Source organism: Phyllostomus hastatus, unplaced genomic scaffold (assembly GCF_019186645.2).
Source record: "Phyllostomus hastatus isolate PE091 unplaced genomic scaffold, TTU_PhHast_1.1 phas_scaffold_193, whole genome shotgun sequence".
NCBI classification, from domain to species: Eukaryota; Metazoa; Chordata; class Mammalia; order Chiroptera; family Phyllostomidae; genus Phyllostomus; species Phyllostomus hastatus.
In genome coordinates, this window is record NW_025334015.1 from 764,607 (window position 1) to 781,274 (window position 16,668).

General features: G+C 38.9%; 1 pseudogene; it reads right to left on the reverse strand.

The window, feature by feature from the left end:
* Positions 1–10,454: 10,454 nt before the first annotated feature.
* LOC123832628 lies at positions 10,455–10,554 on the reverse strand (annotated as a pseudogene).
* Positions 10,555–16,668: the final 6,114 nt, after the last annotated feature.

Genomic DNA, 16,668 nt, shown 5'->3' on the forward strand with positions numbered 1-16,668 from the left:
TAATATAGGTTGTAGGACCTTGCTTTTCATCACTTTGAATACTTTTTTGGCCAGTTCATTCTAATCTGTAAAGTTTCTTTTGAGAAATCAACTGACTGTTATGGGAAGTAGATAACTCTCTGTTTTGTTTTGTTGTTTGTTTGTTTGTTTTTTTGTTACTGCTTTAAAGATTCTCTCTTTATCTTTGGCATTTTAATTATGATATGTCTTGGTGTGGTCCTCTTTAAATACAAGTTGTTTGGGACTCTCTGTACTTCCCGGACTTGCATGAGTATTTCCTTCACCAAGTTAGGGAAGTTTTCTGTCATTATTTTTTCAAATAGATTTTCAATTTCTTGCTCTTCCTCTTCTCCTACTGGCATCCCTATGATTCAGATGTTGGTATGTCTGGAGACGTCCCAGAGGCTTCTTAGACTACCCTCATTTAAAAAAAATTATTCTCCCTTTTTGCTGTTCTGAATGCTTTTTTCTTCCTCATGTTCCAAATCATTGATTTGATTCTGTTTCATCTCCTCCACAGTTGGTTTCCTGTAGATTTTTTTTTTATTTCACTTAGTGTAAACTTTATTTCTGCCTGGGTCGGTTTTATGCTGTTCCCATACTCACTGAGTACTTTGAGCATCCTGATAACCAGTGTTTTGAACTCTGCATCTGATGTGTTTGTTAGCTCTGTTTCGTTTAATTCTTTTTCTGGAGTTTTGTTCTGTTCTTTCTTTTGGGCCTTATTTCTTTGTCTCCTTAATTTGGTAGCCTATCTATGTTTGTTTCTGTGTATTAGAAAGAGGTGTTTTGACTCCCTGTATTAGTAGTGTGCCCTATTGTAGAAGAGTGTACTTGCAAATCATGTGGGTGGAGCCTTAGGTGATTTCCAGGACAGGTTAACTCGTGTCACTTTGTGGCTTGGTGTGGGGAGAGGGTTTGGTGAGTGGTCAAAGCAGCTGCCTACCTTCTGAAGGTTTGCTTGGGAGGAAGCTGTCTCCCAGCGTTTGCCGTATTTCTAGTCACTTCACTTGCTCCCTGTACACCAGTTATGCCCTTCCAGCTATTGCCCTTGTACTGAATACCAGAGTGGGTGGATCCGTGTATGTCCTAAGCCTATGTGGGCCTTTTAAGAGAACTCTCCTGAGAATCTGGCAGTTTCTTCTGCCACCCCAACCCCCACTGGTTTATACAGCCATGAGTTATGGGGATTTATCTTCCTGGCATTGGAACCATGGGATCCCTCATCCTTGGGGTATTCCTCACAGTTTTTATCCACCACACATGAATGTGCAACCACCTGTTACACTGCCTCTATGTGCCACTTTGTTGATACACACCTCTCTGCCTGCACCTCTGTGCCTCTCTCTGCTTTGTTCCTCCTACACGTCTGGATGAATGTGGCTTCTTTAAATCCTTTGTTGTAAAACTTCCATACAGCTCAATTTTCTGATGGTTCTGGGTGGTGTTTGTTTTGTAGTCTAGTTATGATTTTTTTTCTGTATTTGTGTGAAGAGATGAAGCATGTTTAACTGTGCTTCTGTCTTGACCGGAAGTCTCAGAAAATCTGATCCTCTCTTTTTTTCTTATGAGTCTGTTTAACAGTTTGTCAATTTTGTTTTTCTTTCTAAAGAAGGAGCTCCTGGATGTATTGATCTTTTGAATTTTTTTCATATCTATGTCATTTATTTTTGCTCCAGTCTTGCTTATTTCCTTCTTTCTGTTCACTCTGGGTTTTGTTTGTTGTTGTTTTTCTAGTACTTTTGGGTGTAGAGACAGCTTGTTTATTTGACATTTTTCTATCCATTTTATGGAGGCCTGTAAAGCTATGAAATTCCCTCTCAGGACTGTTTTTACTGTGTTCCACAGGTTTTGGGTTGCTGTAGGCTCATTTTCATTTGTTTCCAGATACTTTTTGATTTCTTCCTTGATCTCGTTCATAGTGTATACATTTAATTCTAGTTTCAGGCCAATGTGATCTAAGAAAATGTTTGATATGATTTCAATTTTCTTGAATTTGTTAAGGCTTATTTTGTGTATTATACTATGTTGATTATCTATGAGAATGATCCATGTGAACTTGAGAAGACTGTATATTTTGCTTCTTTGGGGTGAAATTTTCTGAGATAATAATTAAATTCTTTTGACCTAGTGTGCCTCTTAATGCTGCTATATCCTTGTTGATTTTTTTTTGTCTGGAAAATCTATGCATTGTTGACAGAAGGGTATTAAAATCCTCTCTGATGACTGTATTGTGATGGATACTGGCCAAGAATATCCATCACTGCTGCAGATGCTCGAAACATGAGAAAACATACACACTGACAATGAGTCCTGTGGAGGAATGGGGATGAAACAGCCACCCTCTCTAGTGGAGAGTGCCACATTCTCCCACCCAAGAAGGCTTTTATTAAGAATACAGATACAGATTTTGAATTATTTTCTGGCAGGGAAGATAAAACAAGTAGTTAGCTTTGAAAGGGGCTGGCAGATCTCCTGCTGGGATTCTGGGCTGAGATTTTGGGGTTTTATCATTTAAAAAGATTACAGGACTTAAAAACTTAGTTTTGTTTACTGCCTGTGCCTTCATATTCTAATTAAAGAGCATCCTCCAGCAAGCAGATCTCACAGGATTTTGCATATTCTATGTCTCAGGCCTGATTACCCTGGGGGTCCACCATCTCTGGTCTGGACTGCACAGCCTTTGTTATTACTGCAGGCCTGAGTCGGGCAGAAGAGACAAAGGCAGCCAGGAGACTTGGATTTCTCACAGCTAGAACAAGGACTAAGGCTTTGACAAAGCCGAGGGGTCAGGGGTCGATGTTGATCACCCCTTCATTTCCACAGACCCCTGAGTCTCTCTCTTCCCTGAGGCCTCCATGTGATCATGCCTGTCTTAGATGATTCCCTCCTTGGGAAATCTTACCCATCACTGGCTAACTGATCAAGCATTGGGGGCCAGGCAAGGAGCAGAAGCAGCGCTCCTGCCAGGGAAATAAGCTTTGTCTCCCTAGTGTCTCCTGGTTTGGAGGCCTCTTACTCAGCCTTAGCCACAGGCGGTTACAGCTTCCTGAGACCAAGCAGGGCGGACCTCAACACTGCATTGGTGTTGATCTCTTTCTTAAATTCCTCCAAGATTTTCTTTATTTATTTAGGTGCTCCTACACTGGGTGCATATATCTTTACAAGAGTTATATTATCCTGTTGGACTGAACCCTTAAGGACACTATGTAGTATCCCTATTTGTTTCTTATCATGGCCTTTGTTATGAGGTCTATTTTGTCAAATGGAATATTGCTACACCAGCTTTTTTTAATCTCTATTTTGATGAACTGGTTTTTCCATAATTTCCCTTTCAGCCCATGTAAATCTTTGTTCTAAGGTGGTTCTCTTATAGATAACATATATGTGAGTCTTATTTTCTTATCCATTCAACTACACTATGTATTTTGATTGGAGCTTGTAATATACTTACATTTAAGGTTATTATTGCTATGTACTTATTCATTACCATTTTTTCCTTTTGTACCTGTGTTCCTCTCTCTCTCTATTTCTTATTCTTTTTAAAGTAGTGCCTTTAGCATCTCTTGCAAAGCTGGTTTAGTGGAAATGTACTCCTTCAGTCTTTTGTTTTTTGATGTGAGAAACTCTTTTTTTTTTTTTTGCTTCCATTTTAAATGAGCACCTTTCTGGATAGTGTTGGTTGCAGGTCCTTGCTTTTTATTACTTGTATATTTTCATGCCAATCCTTTCTGGCCTGCATTGCTTCTGTTGAGAAGTCAGCTGACCACCTTATCAGAGGTCACTTGTAGTTAACTAATTTTTTCTTTCTTGCTAAATTTAAGATTCTCATTTTGTCTTTAAACTTTGCTGTTTTAATTGTGATGTGTCTTGGTGTAGGCCTCTTTGGGTTCCTCTTGACTGGGACTCCCTGTGATTCCTTAACTTGTGTAACATTTTCTTTCACCAAGTTAGGGAAGTTTTCTGTCACTATTTTTTCATACATGTTGCCTAGCCCTTGCTCTTTTCCTTCTCCTTCTGATATTCCTATGATGCAAATATTGTTAATTTTCATGTTGTCCCAAAGCTCCCTTAAACTCCTCATTCTTTTTAATTCCATTTTCATTTTGTTGCTCTGACTGGGTGTCTTTTTCTACCTTGTCTTCCAAATAGCTCATTCAGTCCTCTGCTTTGTCTAGGCTGCTTTTAATTCCTTCTAGTCTATTCTTCATTTCAGATATTGCATTCTTCGTTTCTAACTGGTTATCATTCATAGTCTCTAGGTCATTTTTCATGCAGGTGTAGTTCTCTTTAAGTTCCTTGAGCATCCTTATAACCATTATTTTGAGGTCAATGTCTGATAATTTCCTTGCTTCAATTTCATTTAGTTCTTTTTCTGGGGATTCCTCCTTTTCTCTCATTTGAAGGTGATTTCTTTGTCTCCAAATGTTAGCTCTCTCTTTTCATTTCTTTCTATGTTTTAGGCAGGTCTAGTTTAACTCTCTGTCTTGTGGGGTTGCCTTATGTGGCAGGAATCGTTATACCCAGTGTTGCAGACTTCTTGATCTCCTGATCTGGATGCTCTAGGAATGCCCTCTTTGTGGATTAAGTATAGTTTTCTGTTGTATTAGGATCTAGATTGTTGTTGGCTTGTTTGATGGTGGGTCTCCACTCTGGCTGGCTGACTGAGAGGCTCAAACCCCACCACATCTTATGCTGTTGTATAGGTGCTAGTAGAACAAAGAAAAATAACACACACACACACACATACACATACACAAATAAGCAAAACACCCCCAATCACAACAGCAATTTCAATGACAAAAACATGAGAGTATAATAAAATGGGAATGAATGGAACTTTAGGGGAAGTGGAAAATATAAGAAAAAGAATAGGGAAGACCAAAGGACAGAAAAGTGATTAAGGGAGGTGAAAAGAAGGGAGAACTATTATGATAATGAATTGAAAGAACAAAACAAGAAAAAGGGACAAAAAGAGTAAAAATAATAAAAATGAGAAAAGGAATGAAGAATGGAACAATGGTGTAATCAATGGTAAGAGTAAAATAAGATAAATAATAAAAATAGATCACTAAAAATAAAATAAAAGTAAAAGTAATGAAAAAGCTATGAAAAAGGAAAATAATGAAAAAGAACAAAGTGGAATTTGTCTCAGCAGAGTTTAGTGCTTGCCTGCTAGGTTCTGCCTTTGGATATAGCTCTGATATAGTTTGAGACTGTACATCAGTGTCTGTTTCTGTCCATGTTTGCCCTCTGCAGTCTTCAGAGCTAACAGCAATCCACAGTGGCTGATTCCTCTGGGCTTTGGTGCTTCCAGAATGGGCCAAGCTATTCTGCACAGCTGGGTCCAGGTGTATGTCAGCAAATAACCCAAGTCACTGCTGGATCCACCTCTGTCTGTCTCTGCCTGCCAACCTGCCGTCGTCCTTAAACTAATTTTAAATGTGGCTGATTCTGAGAGTGCTTCTGAAGGGATCAGAGGAATGGGACTCCTGGATCTCCTGTGACAGCTGGTTTCAGACTTCAGGGAAGATGGTGGGTGTTTTCCCTTGACCCCAAGCCACTAACCTGAGCATGTTGTGGATTATTTTCCTGTATTCCGCAAGGTGGAACCCCTAGTAGGGTATTGGGTAGGTCCTCCAGAGTCTAGGTTTTGGGTCTCTGGGATACCAGGAGGGTGTTTCTATTGCTCTACCATGAAGGGGGTGTGCCAATATGTTTCCCAGGATAGTGTGTGGTATGGCTGTGCCCTACAGCCACTCTCTGACACCCCCTGAGTCTGTGTAGGTTGCTGTCTCCTCAGGAGGGAGAAAAGAAAGAGTAAGAGGGGAAAATGTAAAATATAAAACAAATAACCAAACAAACCACAGAAAGGAAAAAAAATAAATGCAAGATGGAGGGAGCAAGATTCCATAGGGTGGAGCAAGTGATATTCCACTGGATAGGGTAATTGATTAGCCCTGGGAGAGGCTTACTTTTCTTGAGAAAGATGGCTGTTGCAGAAACCAGTTGCATCCCGACACAGGAAGTCCCATAGCCCCCATGTCTCTCCCCTGTGCTGCCTACACAAGACTCCCCCACAAGACTCCCCCACAAGACTGCAGTCTATGCCTTCTTCCCTTTGCTGGGGCCCAAGGTGAGTGGTAGCAAACACAAACCTGTGCTTTGGCCCTTTAAGAATTAAGAAAGAAAAAAAATAGTGGCTTTGTCTCCAGCAGGTCTCATTTCACCCCAGCAGAGACTTGGAGTGCTACATGGTCTGCTGATCCAGGCACTGATGCTCTGTGTTTGGGAGCCCAGTTTGTGTTCCCCAGTTCTCTCTTTTCAGGGGGAAGCTCCCACAGCTGTGTGGTTGTCTCGGCCCAAGCCCTTGTGAGAAGCTAGCCCCTTTAATGACCCCATTCTTCCAACTGGTTGTGGTTCCCTTGGAAGCCCTTGTGAGAAGCTAGCCCCTTTAATGACCTCATTCTTCCAACTGGTTGTGGTTCCCAAGGAAGCTTCCCTTGGTTAAAAGCTTCTTTTTGGGGTAGTCTTTGGCATATTTCATGTGTCTAGTCCTCCCTTTAATTTATTTCCAACTTGGTTCTGGGTAGAGATGTGCAACATATTCTCCTTTACTGCCATCTTTTTACCAATATTTTTCTTTTGACTGTCTTTACCTAGTTTTGGAATTAGAATAATGAAGTCCTCCTAAAACGAGCTTGGAAATTTTCCCTCTGCTTGAATTTGCCAGACTAGTTTGAAAAGGAGAGGTGCTAGTTCTTTTGGAATATTTAGTAAAATTTACCTGTGAAGACATCCAATCCAGGACTTTTGTTGTAAATTTTTATTTTTTAAAAGTACATTTCATTGATTATGCTGTTTACAGTTGTCCCAACTTCTCCCCTTTATCTCCCTCTGTCCCACACCCCCAACCCTCCAGCATTCCTCCCCCCTTAGTTCATGTCCATGGATTGTACATATAAGGTCTTTGGCTTCTCCATTTCCTACACTATTCTTAACCTCTCCTTGTCTATTTTATGCCTACCAATTATGCTTCTTATCCCTGTACTTTTCTCCCCCATTCTCTCTCTCCCCACTGGTAACCCTCCATGTGATCTCCATTTCTGTGTTTCTCTTCCTATTCTACTTGTTTGCTTAGTTTTTGTTTTTTAGTTCAGTTTCTGATAGTTGTGAATTTGTTGTCATTTTACTGTCCATATTTTTTATCTTCTTTTTCTTACATAAGTCCCTTTAACATTTCATGTAATAAAGTCTTGGTGATGATGAACTTCTTTAAGTTGACCTTATCTGGGAAGCACTTATCTGTCCTTCCATTCCAAATGATAGCTTTGCTGGATAGAGTATACTTGGATGTATGTTCTTGCCTTTCATGATTTCAAATACTTCTTTCCAGCCTGTTATTGCCTGCAAGGTTTCTTTTGAGAAATCAGCTGATAGTCTTATGGGAACTCCTTGCAGGTAGCTGTCTCCTTTTTTTCTCGATGCTTTTAAGGTTCTCTCCTTATCTTTAATCTTGACTAATGTAATGATGATGTGCCTTGGTATGTGCTTCCTTGGGTCCAACTTCTTTGGGACTCTCTGAGCTTCCTAGACTTCTTGGAAGTCTATTTCATTTGGCAGATTAGGGAAGTTCCCCTTCATTATTTTTTCAAATAAGTTTTCAATTTCTTGCTCGTCCTCTTCTCCTTCTTGTATCCCTGTGATCCAGATGTTGGAATATTTCAAGTTGTCCTGGAGGTTCCTAAGCCTCTCATTTTTTTGCATCCTCGTTTCTTCATTCTGTTCTGGTTGAATGTTATTTCTTCCTTTTGTTCCAAATCATTAATTTGAGTCCCAGTTTCCTTCCCCTCACTGTTGGTTCCTTGTATATTTTCCTTTATTGCACTTTGTATAGACTTCATTTCTTCCTTCATTTTGCAACTGAACTCAGTCATTCCTGTGAGCATCCTGATTACCAGTGTTTTGAACTCTGCATCTGAAAGGTTGCCTATCTCCTCATTGCTTAGTTCTTTTTCTGAAGTTTTGATCTGTTCTTTCATTTGGGTCATATTTCTTTGTCTCATAAGTACACCTGTTATGTTCTAAGGGGCAGAACCTCAGGTATTCACCAGGAAGGGGCAACCCACATCTCTGCATTGTGGCACTGTCTGTGGGGGAGGGCTCAAAGAGAGAAAAATGCCTCTTGCTCACTTGTTCAGTTCTCACTCTACTCTCCATCACTTCCCTAGCTTTCCACAAGCAGATTGTGCCCTTTTAGGAGGTGATTCCAAGTTGGGTGGGTTTGTGTACATTCTAGAACCCTGTGGGCTTCTCCAACAGACTGTTTCATGAGACTGGGAGTTTCTCCTGCCATTGCAACCTGCACAGGTTTTTATAGCCAGAGGTTTTGAGTCTTTAGTTTCCCACTGAAACCCTGGGTTTCTTGGTCTGTCTCACTCTCCAGTTGTTCCTCTCAGTTTATCTGCATGCAAATGTGAGACCACCCAGTCTACCAGCCCTCACCTCATCTGCACATTCTCTCTGCCCAAGCTGCCCATCTCCACCCCTCCTACCAGTCTGGATGAATATTTCTTTAACTCCTCAGTTGTCACACTTCCATGCAGTTTGATTTTCGGGCAGTTCTGGTTGTTTTCTGGTTTTAAATTTGCTGTTATCCTTCTTTTGGTTGTGTGAGGAAGTGAAGCATTTCTACCTACACCTCCATCTTGCTGGAACTTCTTATATTCTTCTTTTGTTTTAAATTTCTAAATTACTGCTTATTTTTAATTAGTTGTAATTGGCCTGTTCACATTTTCTGTGTGTGTGTGTGTGTGTGTGCGTGATTGAGTTTTGGAAGTGTGTATATTTCTAGGAATTCATCTATGTCTTTTAGATTGTACATCTGTTGGCATATAGTCATCATAATATTTTCTTATAATCTTTTGTGTTTCTGTGGTGTCTGTAGTTATATCTTCTTTTTAATTTTTATGGTATTTATTTAGTCCCTCTCTCTTAATAAGTCTTCTTAGAGGTTAATCAATCTTGTTTATCTATTCAAAAAGCCAGCCCTTGTTGCCACTAATCTATTGTATTAATTTTTTAAGACTCTATTTCATTTATTTCAGCTCTGAATTTTATTTTTATTCCTTTAACTCACTTTGACTTTGTTTTGTTTTCTAGGTGCTTTATGTGTAAAGTTACATTGTTTTTTTTTAATGGAAGGGTTTTTTTTAAAGATTTTACTTATTTATTTTTAGAGAGGGAAGGGAGGGAGAAAGAGAGAGAGAAACATCAATGTGTGGGGGCCATGGCCTGCAACCCAGGCATGTGCCATGACTGGGGATCAAACTTGTGATGCTTTGGTTCGCAGCCCGAGCTCAATCCACTGAGCTATGCCAGCCAGGGCAAGGTTACGTTGTTTATTTGAGATTTTTCTTTATTTTTGCGGTTGGCCTGTAGTGCTGTGAATTTCTCTCTTAGGACAGCTTTAGCTCTGTCCCATAGATTTTTTTTTTATTGTTGTGTTCCCGTTCTCATTAGTCTCAGAGTAAATTTTGATTTACTCTTGATCTAATTGTTAACCCATTCATTGTTCAGTAACATGTTATTTAGTCTCACTGTCTTTGTGTGTTTTTTGGTTATGGTTTTGTAATTGATTTCTAGTTTCATACTGTTATAGTCAAAGAAAAGCTTGATATGATTTCAACCTCCCTAAATTTATTGAGGCTTGCTTTTTGTCCTTACATGTGGTCTATTCTAGAAAATGTTCCATGTGCAATTGAGAAGAATGTATATTCTTCTTATCTGAGGTAAAATGATCTGAAAATATCAGTTAAATCAATATGATAGTATATCATTTAAAGCTGTTGTTTCCACATTGAATTTTGTCTGTAAGATCTAACCCCCAATGTCAATGTGGTGTTAAAATCTCCTACTATGACTATATTGCTGTCAACCTTTCCCAAACTTTAGTCAATCAAATGTGCATTATCCATTCAGGTGCTCCTATGTTAGGTGTGTACATGTTTACAATGGTTATATCTTCTTTCTGGATTGATCCCTTAAAGTCTATTTTGTCTGATATAAGTATCGCTACCCTAGTTTTTTATTTCAATTTTCATAAAATATCTTTTTACAGCATTTTACTTTCAATATGTTTGTATGTCTTTCCTTGTGAGGTTGGTTTTTTTGTAGACTACATATATATCGGTATTGTTTTCTTATACATTCAGCTACCCTATGTCATTTGACTAGAGCATTTAAACCATTTACATTTAAAGGGATTATTGATAGACATATATTTTTTGCCATTTTATTCTTTTTTTAATTTTTAATAGATTATTTTAAACCTTCCTTCCCCCTCCTTTGCCAAAAAAAAAAGGTGGGGAGGAGTAGCAAATATAATGCATCTTCATTATCAATGCAGGAACAGACAGCTTTATTTAGTCAGTCATTGTTAGAAAGTCTTCTTTAAAAATATGGAATGCTTCACAAATTTGCTTGTCATCCTTGCGCAGGGGCCATACTAATCTTTGTATTGTTCCAATTTTAGTATATGTGCTGCCAAAGCAAGCATGTTCCCATTTTATTCTTAATAACTATGGTCCTTTTTTTTTCTTTCTTTCTCTTAAGTCCTTTTAAGATTTCTTTTAATATTGGTTTGGTGGTATTGAACCCCTTTAGCTTTTTCTGGTCAAGGAAGATTTTTATTTCACCTTCAATTTTAAATGATAGCCTTGCTAGATTGAGTACACTTGGTTGTATGTCTTTGGTTTTCATCACTTTAAATATTTCATTCCAAACGCTTCTGGCCTGAAATGTTTCCATTGAGGAAGCAGCTGACAGTTATATGAAAATTCCCTTGTAGGTAGCTAACTGTCTTTCTTTGCAGTTTTTCAATTTTTCTCTTTGTCTTTAACCTTTGGCATTTTAATTAGAATGTGTCTTGGTATGGGTCTCTTTGGGTTGATCTTGTTTGTAACTCTCTGAACTTCCTGGAAATGTGTCTTTTTCCTTCACTAAGTTAAAAAAAGTTTTCAGTTGTTATTTCTTCTGAGAGGTTCTCAATCTCTTGCTATCTTATTCTTCTGTTGTACATATTATGTTGTCCCAAAATTCCCTTAAATTATTTATATTTTTTATTCTTGCCACTATGATTGTGTTTTCTGCTACCTTATCTCCCAAATCACCAATTCTGTTCTCTGCTTCATTTAATCTACTGTTGATTCCTTCTATTGAATGATTCATTTTAGAAATTGTATTCTTTATTTCTGACTGGATCTTTTTATGATTTCTATAAACTTTTTATGCTGTTGAGGTTCTCACTATGATTCTTGACAATCCTTATAACCATTGTTTTTAACTATATATCTGGTAGATTGCTTGCCTCCATTTCTTTTAGTTGTTTTTCTGGAGATTTCTAATGCTCTTTCATTTGGGATATGTTCCATATGTCTCTCCATTTTGGCTGCCTTTCTATGTTTGTTATTTTTCCCAGATGTGATAGGGCGGTCTTATACAGTAAGTCTTCTATGGGACTCAGTAATGTAGTCTCTGTGATCACCTGAGCTTGGTGCTCCAAGAATGTCCATTGTGTGGGTTTTTTAAACAGTCCTGTTGTGAGTCTTAATTGTTGTTGGCGTGTCCATGTATATGGTCAACTCTAAGCCTAGCTGAATTCGAGGATCACTTCAAACATAGTATATAAGCTGCTGTGTGTGTATTTACTAAACAAAGTGGAATTTCTCCCAGCAGCATCTGTTGCTGCCCAAGATCTATCTATGGATGTGCCACTTGTGGAGCAAATTGGGTCCTGCTCTGATGTGGTCTAAGCCCACTACTGAGTGTGTTGGTTCTTGAGTCTTTTGGGGAGGAGCTCCAGTATAGGTTAAAGGCAGATGCTGCCTGTGACTGGTGCTGGGCAACTTGTTTAAAGCTACAATTTGATCACAGTTTGTGGCTGCATCTTCTGTTCCTAGATGTATGTGGGAAAAGCTAGCTGCATACCAAAGCCAGCCTCCACCAGCACCAATCTCAGGGGTGGATTAGAAACAGGTCCAAGGCATCCCACAACTTTCAACCCGTCTCCAGATGCTGCCTTTCTATTAGGTTCAGTCTCTGAAAAGCCTCTGGTGGTACACGAGTTGCATGAGTAGGTTCTCAGTGGGTCACCAGGTAGAGGCAAGTAGTGTTCACCAGCTTGATACTCAGTGCCAGTTCTGGGTCTGAGGACACTCAGCAGAAGTATCAGAATACACCAAGGCCAGCTGCTACTTCTGGATGCCCACAGATTTTGGGGCTGGGTTGGGGTCACAGGTAGTCATCAGGGTGGAGAAAGCAATGATTATCAGGCCCAAACAGACCAAGATTTGGCTGTGTGAAGGAAGGGCTCTACAGTTGTCAGGCATGAGAAAAAAAAAATAAACCCCATCCTAGACCAACACAACTAATTCTGTCCTGAATTCTGCCTGGTACTCCTTGAGAGACGCCTAGCTCAACAGAGCAAGTTGGCTGGGATTTGAGAGGATGGTGTTAATTGATTTTCCATTGGTGCACAGCTCTCAGGTAGGAGGGGAAATTGCCCCAGCCCCAGAACCACACAACTCAGCTTCTGACACTGCCTCTTTCAGTCTGCTCTACTGCACCAGAAACCTAGGCAGCTGATTCCTCTGCAAGTCATGACCTCTGCACAGCAGGACAACTGGGAGTTGGCAGTATGAGGATAGTGTTGCATCCCCCTAGGCTGTGTTGTTTGGAAGGGAGTGTTTAATCTAAGAAAGATAGCATCTGTGGGTGACTCAGCACATGGGCACTGACAGCTGTCCCTTCAGCTCCCTCCCCTGAGCCACATAGCCCGGTCTCTCCTTGCATGACTCTAGTTTGCTCAACCTGTCCTCCCTCTGTCAGATTCCAGGGTGAGTGGCTGCAAATGATATTTTGTGCACTGCTCCATAACAGGGCACCTGGGATTTGAGCAAACTCTTGTCTCTTCCTGGCAGATAGAATTCTCACTGATTTTCACAGCCAGATGTTATGTAGGCTTCTCTTCCCAGCTCTGGTGTTCTGAACTGGGGAGCCCAATATGGGGTTGAGACCTAAACTCCTTAGGGAGAACCTTTGCAGCTGAGATATCCCGCTGGATACTCAGTGCTGCACATGGGTATGTGGCTAGCCCTTTTTTTCCATCTCTGTCCTTCTTACTAGTCTCAATGTGGCTTCTTCTATAAATTTTTGTTTATGAGACTTCTGTTCTGCTGCTCTTCAGTTAAGTGTTCTGGATGATTGTTCCATATTTTAGTTGTAATTCCAGTTTGGTCCTGGGAGGAGGTGAGTGTAACTTCCACCTACTCCACCACTAACCAAAATTTTCATACAACTGGAAATTAAGAAATATGCTTGAAAACACCCACAGGTCACACAAGAAACCACAAGTGTTATGAACTGCATATTTGTGTCTCCTCAGACTTTGTATGTTAAAACTCTAACTCCCAATGTATTGGTATCTGGATGTGGGCTTTTGAGAGGTAATCAAATTCAAATGAGGTCATGAGGGCAGAAGCCTTATGGTAGAATGAGTGTCCTTATACATAAAGGGACTGGAGCTTGCTATTTCTGCCACGTGAAGATGCAATGAGAGGGTAGCTATCTTTAAGCCAGGGTTCTCTCCAGACACCAGACTTTCTGGTGCCTTGATCTTGAACTTCCAGATGTGTGAGAAATCAGTACTTGTTAATTAAGCCACTCAGGTTGTGGTATTTTTATTATAGTAGCTTGAATGAAGACAACAACTGAAATAGGAACTAAATTAAAATAAAAACTCAACTTATCAAAATTCATGGGATACAGTGAAAGTGGTGCTCTGAGAGAAAATTATAGCATTTAATAATATATTAGAAAAGAAGCATCTGAGATGACAGAAGTTACACTCACCTCTTCCCCAAGGCAAACCAGAATTACAACTAAAATATAGCAAAATATAAAGGGAGCTAACCATATTGGAAAGCATATTTGCCAATGATACCTTGGACAAGGATTTGACATCAATAATGTATAAAGACTCCACACCAGGAAGACAGGTGATCCAATTTAAAAAATGGTCAAAGGACCTGAACAGACACTTCTCTGAGGAGAACACACAGAGGACATATGAAAAGATGCTCAGCATCACTAGCTCTCAGAGAGATGCAAATTGAAACTACAATGAGATACCACGTCACACCATACTGGTTAGAATGTCCATCATAAACAAATCAACAAACATTGTGCTGGTAAGGCTGTGGAGAAAAGGGAACCTTTGTGCACTGTTGGTGGGAATGCAGACTGGTGTAGCCACTAATGAAAATATTTTAAATGGTCCTCAAAAAACAAAAAATGAAACTGCTTTATAATTCAACGATTCCACTGCAGAGTATATATCCAAAAATACCCAAAACCCTAACTTAAAAGAATACATGCACCCCTGTGTTCATTGCATTATTTACAATAGCCAAGGTATGAAAGCAACCCAAGTGCCCATCTGTAGACAAGTGGATATAATAAACATGGTAGTACATATATACAGTGAAATATTACTCAGCTATAAAAAAGAATGAAATCATACTATTTGCTACAGCATGTATGGACCTAGAAGGTATTATGTTCAATGAAAGAAGTCAGTCAGAGAAAGAGAAATACCATAAGATTTATTATATATGTGGAATCTGAAGAGCAAAATAAAAGAAATAAAACAGAAATAGACTCATGATACAGAGATCAGACTGATGGTTGCCAGAGAGGAGGAGTATTGGGGGACTGGGTGAAATAGTTGAAGGTATTAAGAAGGACATATTGGCATTTAAAGAACAGTCATGAGGATGTAAAATACAGCATAAGGAATATAGTTAATAATATGATAATAACTATGTATGGTGCCAGGTGGGTACTGAAAATATCACGGGGGGAACACTTTTAAAGTGTATAATTGTCTACCCACTGTGCTGTGAACTTGAAACTAAGACAAAATAACATTGAATGTAAACTGTAAGTGAAAAAAAAAAACCATATTCTTCCCAGTAAGGAGATCCTGTTACTTTGTAAATAATTGTAGGTATGATTCTCCAGTGTAAAATAAAAAATATTTCTGCCTTTTGCTTGGTCACTAAGCTTGGCATGACAGTCCATTTCCTGACAGATGTATCAATGTTGACAACAATAAAATATAGAACCACAGAATTGCAGTTTTAAAGTCGTAATATAGCTTAAATGTTCTCTGAGTTGTAATTTCTTTGTGAATCTGATGGAATTTATGGCACTTTCCCTTGAAAATACATGTATGTATAATATATATATAAACATAATACTTTACACATCATTTCAGTGGGTATACCAGGGTAGTTGAACCTATTTGGGTTATTTGGTAGATAAATCTCTAAGGCAGAAAGACATCAAGTGACATGGTTGGTGAATGGAATAACCAGGACTAGTATTTCAGACTGAATTTCTGAACCAGTCATTATTCTTTCAAGCAGAACAGTTGGTTTTTCTCTTCTGTGTAGCCACACTGTTCACATTGAATTCTTATGTAAATCTGTCTTGTCCTTCTGCCTACTTGGGAGACTTCAGCTGAGATGACTCCTTTACCCTCTTTTAAAATAATAGACCTTTAATTACCTTGTATCATGGTTGTTTAAATATATGTATTATCTTTCCCACTACATTTTAAGGACAATGCCTCATCCATATATTTTTTCCTCAAACCACCTAGCTAAGTGCAAGGAATATATCGATTATGAAATAACTGTTTGTTGAATTAAAAGGACAAATATCTGACTGAAATTTTAAAATGGGACTATTTTCCATCATTACAGTGTTATTATGAACCCAGATTCTGGTGTCAGACTGACCTGAATATGAATTCAGTGCCTGCCATTTACTAGCTGTACTTTGCAGTGGGTGTATTATATAACTTGCATTGTATTTGGTAAATTGGATGGTACAAAACATACTTCATAAGATTATTGAGGGGATTAAAGGAAAGAAGTTATGTGAGATATATCAAACATTGTCTGGCACATGGCAAAAACTCAGAAAGTAGCTATGATTGTTGTTATAGCACAATCACCTTTGAATTAAAGACTCAGAGGAACAGAGACTTAGAATCTTAGAATCAAACTGGTCAACCAGTCCAACCTATCCAGGAATTTTTAACACATTATTTTAACAGATTCCACCTTTGCTTAACCTGTGCTGGTGACAGGGAACTCATCAGAACTGACAGAAGCAGCTCCAATTCTTTGAAAGGTCTTTCTTATTATTAGGCTGAACTATATGAAATTGCTGATTATAGGTTAAAGTGATCAAATTATCAACAAGTTCTAATAAAATGACTAGAAACTTGCCTTTGTGTTATTTCCTCTCACTTCAGTTCACTGTCTATTCTCCCTCTATGTGGCAGTCCTTTAGAGGTAATGGGGAATCAATGTGTACAGGACTTACTTAGCTCCTGCCTTCATAGAGGCTTACCTGCTTGTCAAAGAGACAATAAGAAAATAAGGAATTATGTATAATTTTCAGCCTCAAGGAGATAGAAGAATGTTTTAAGCAAAGAGCTTAGCAAAGCAAATTTCCAAAAGAACAGAAACATGAGGAATTCAGAGTATAGAGCAGCAGGGTTCAATAACTTTCTGTGATACTAAAATATTCTGTATT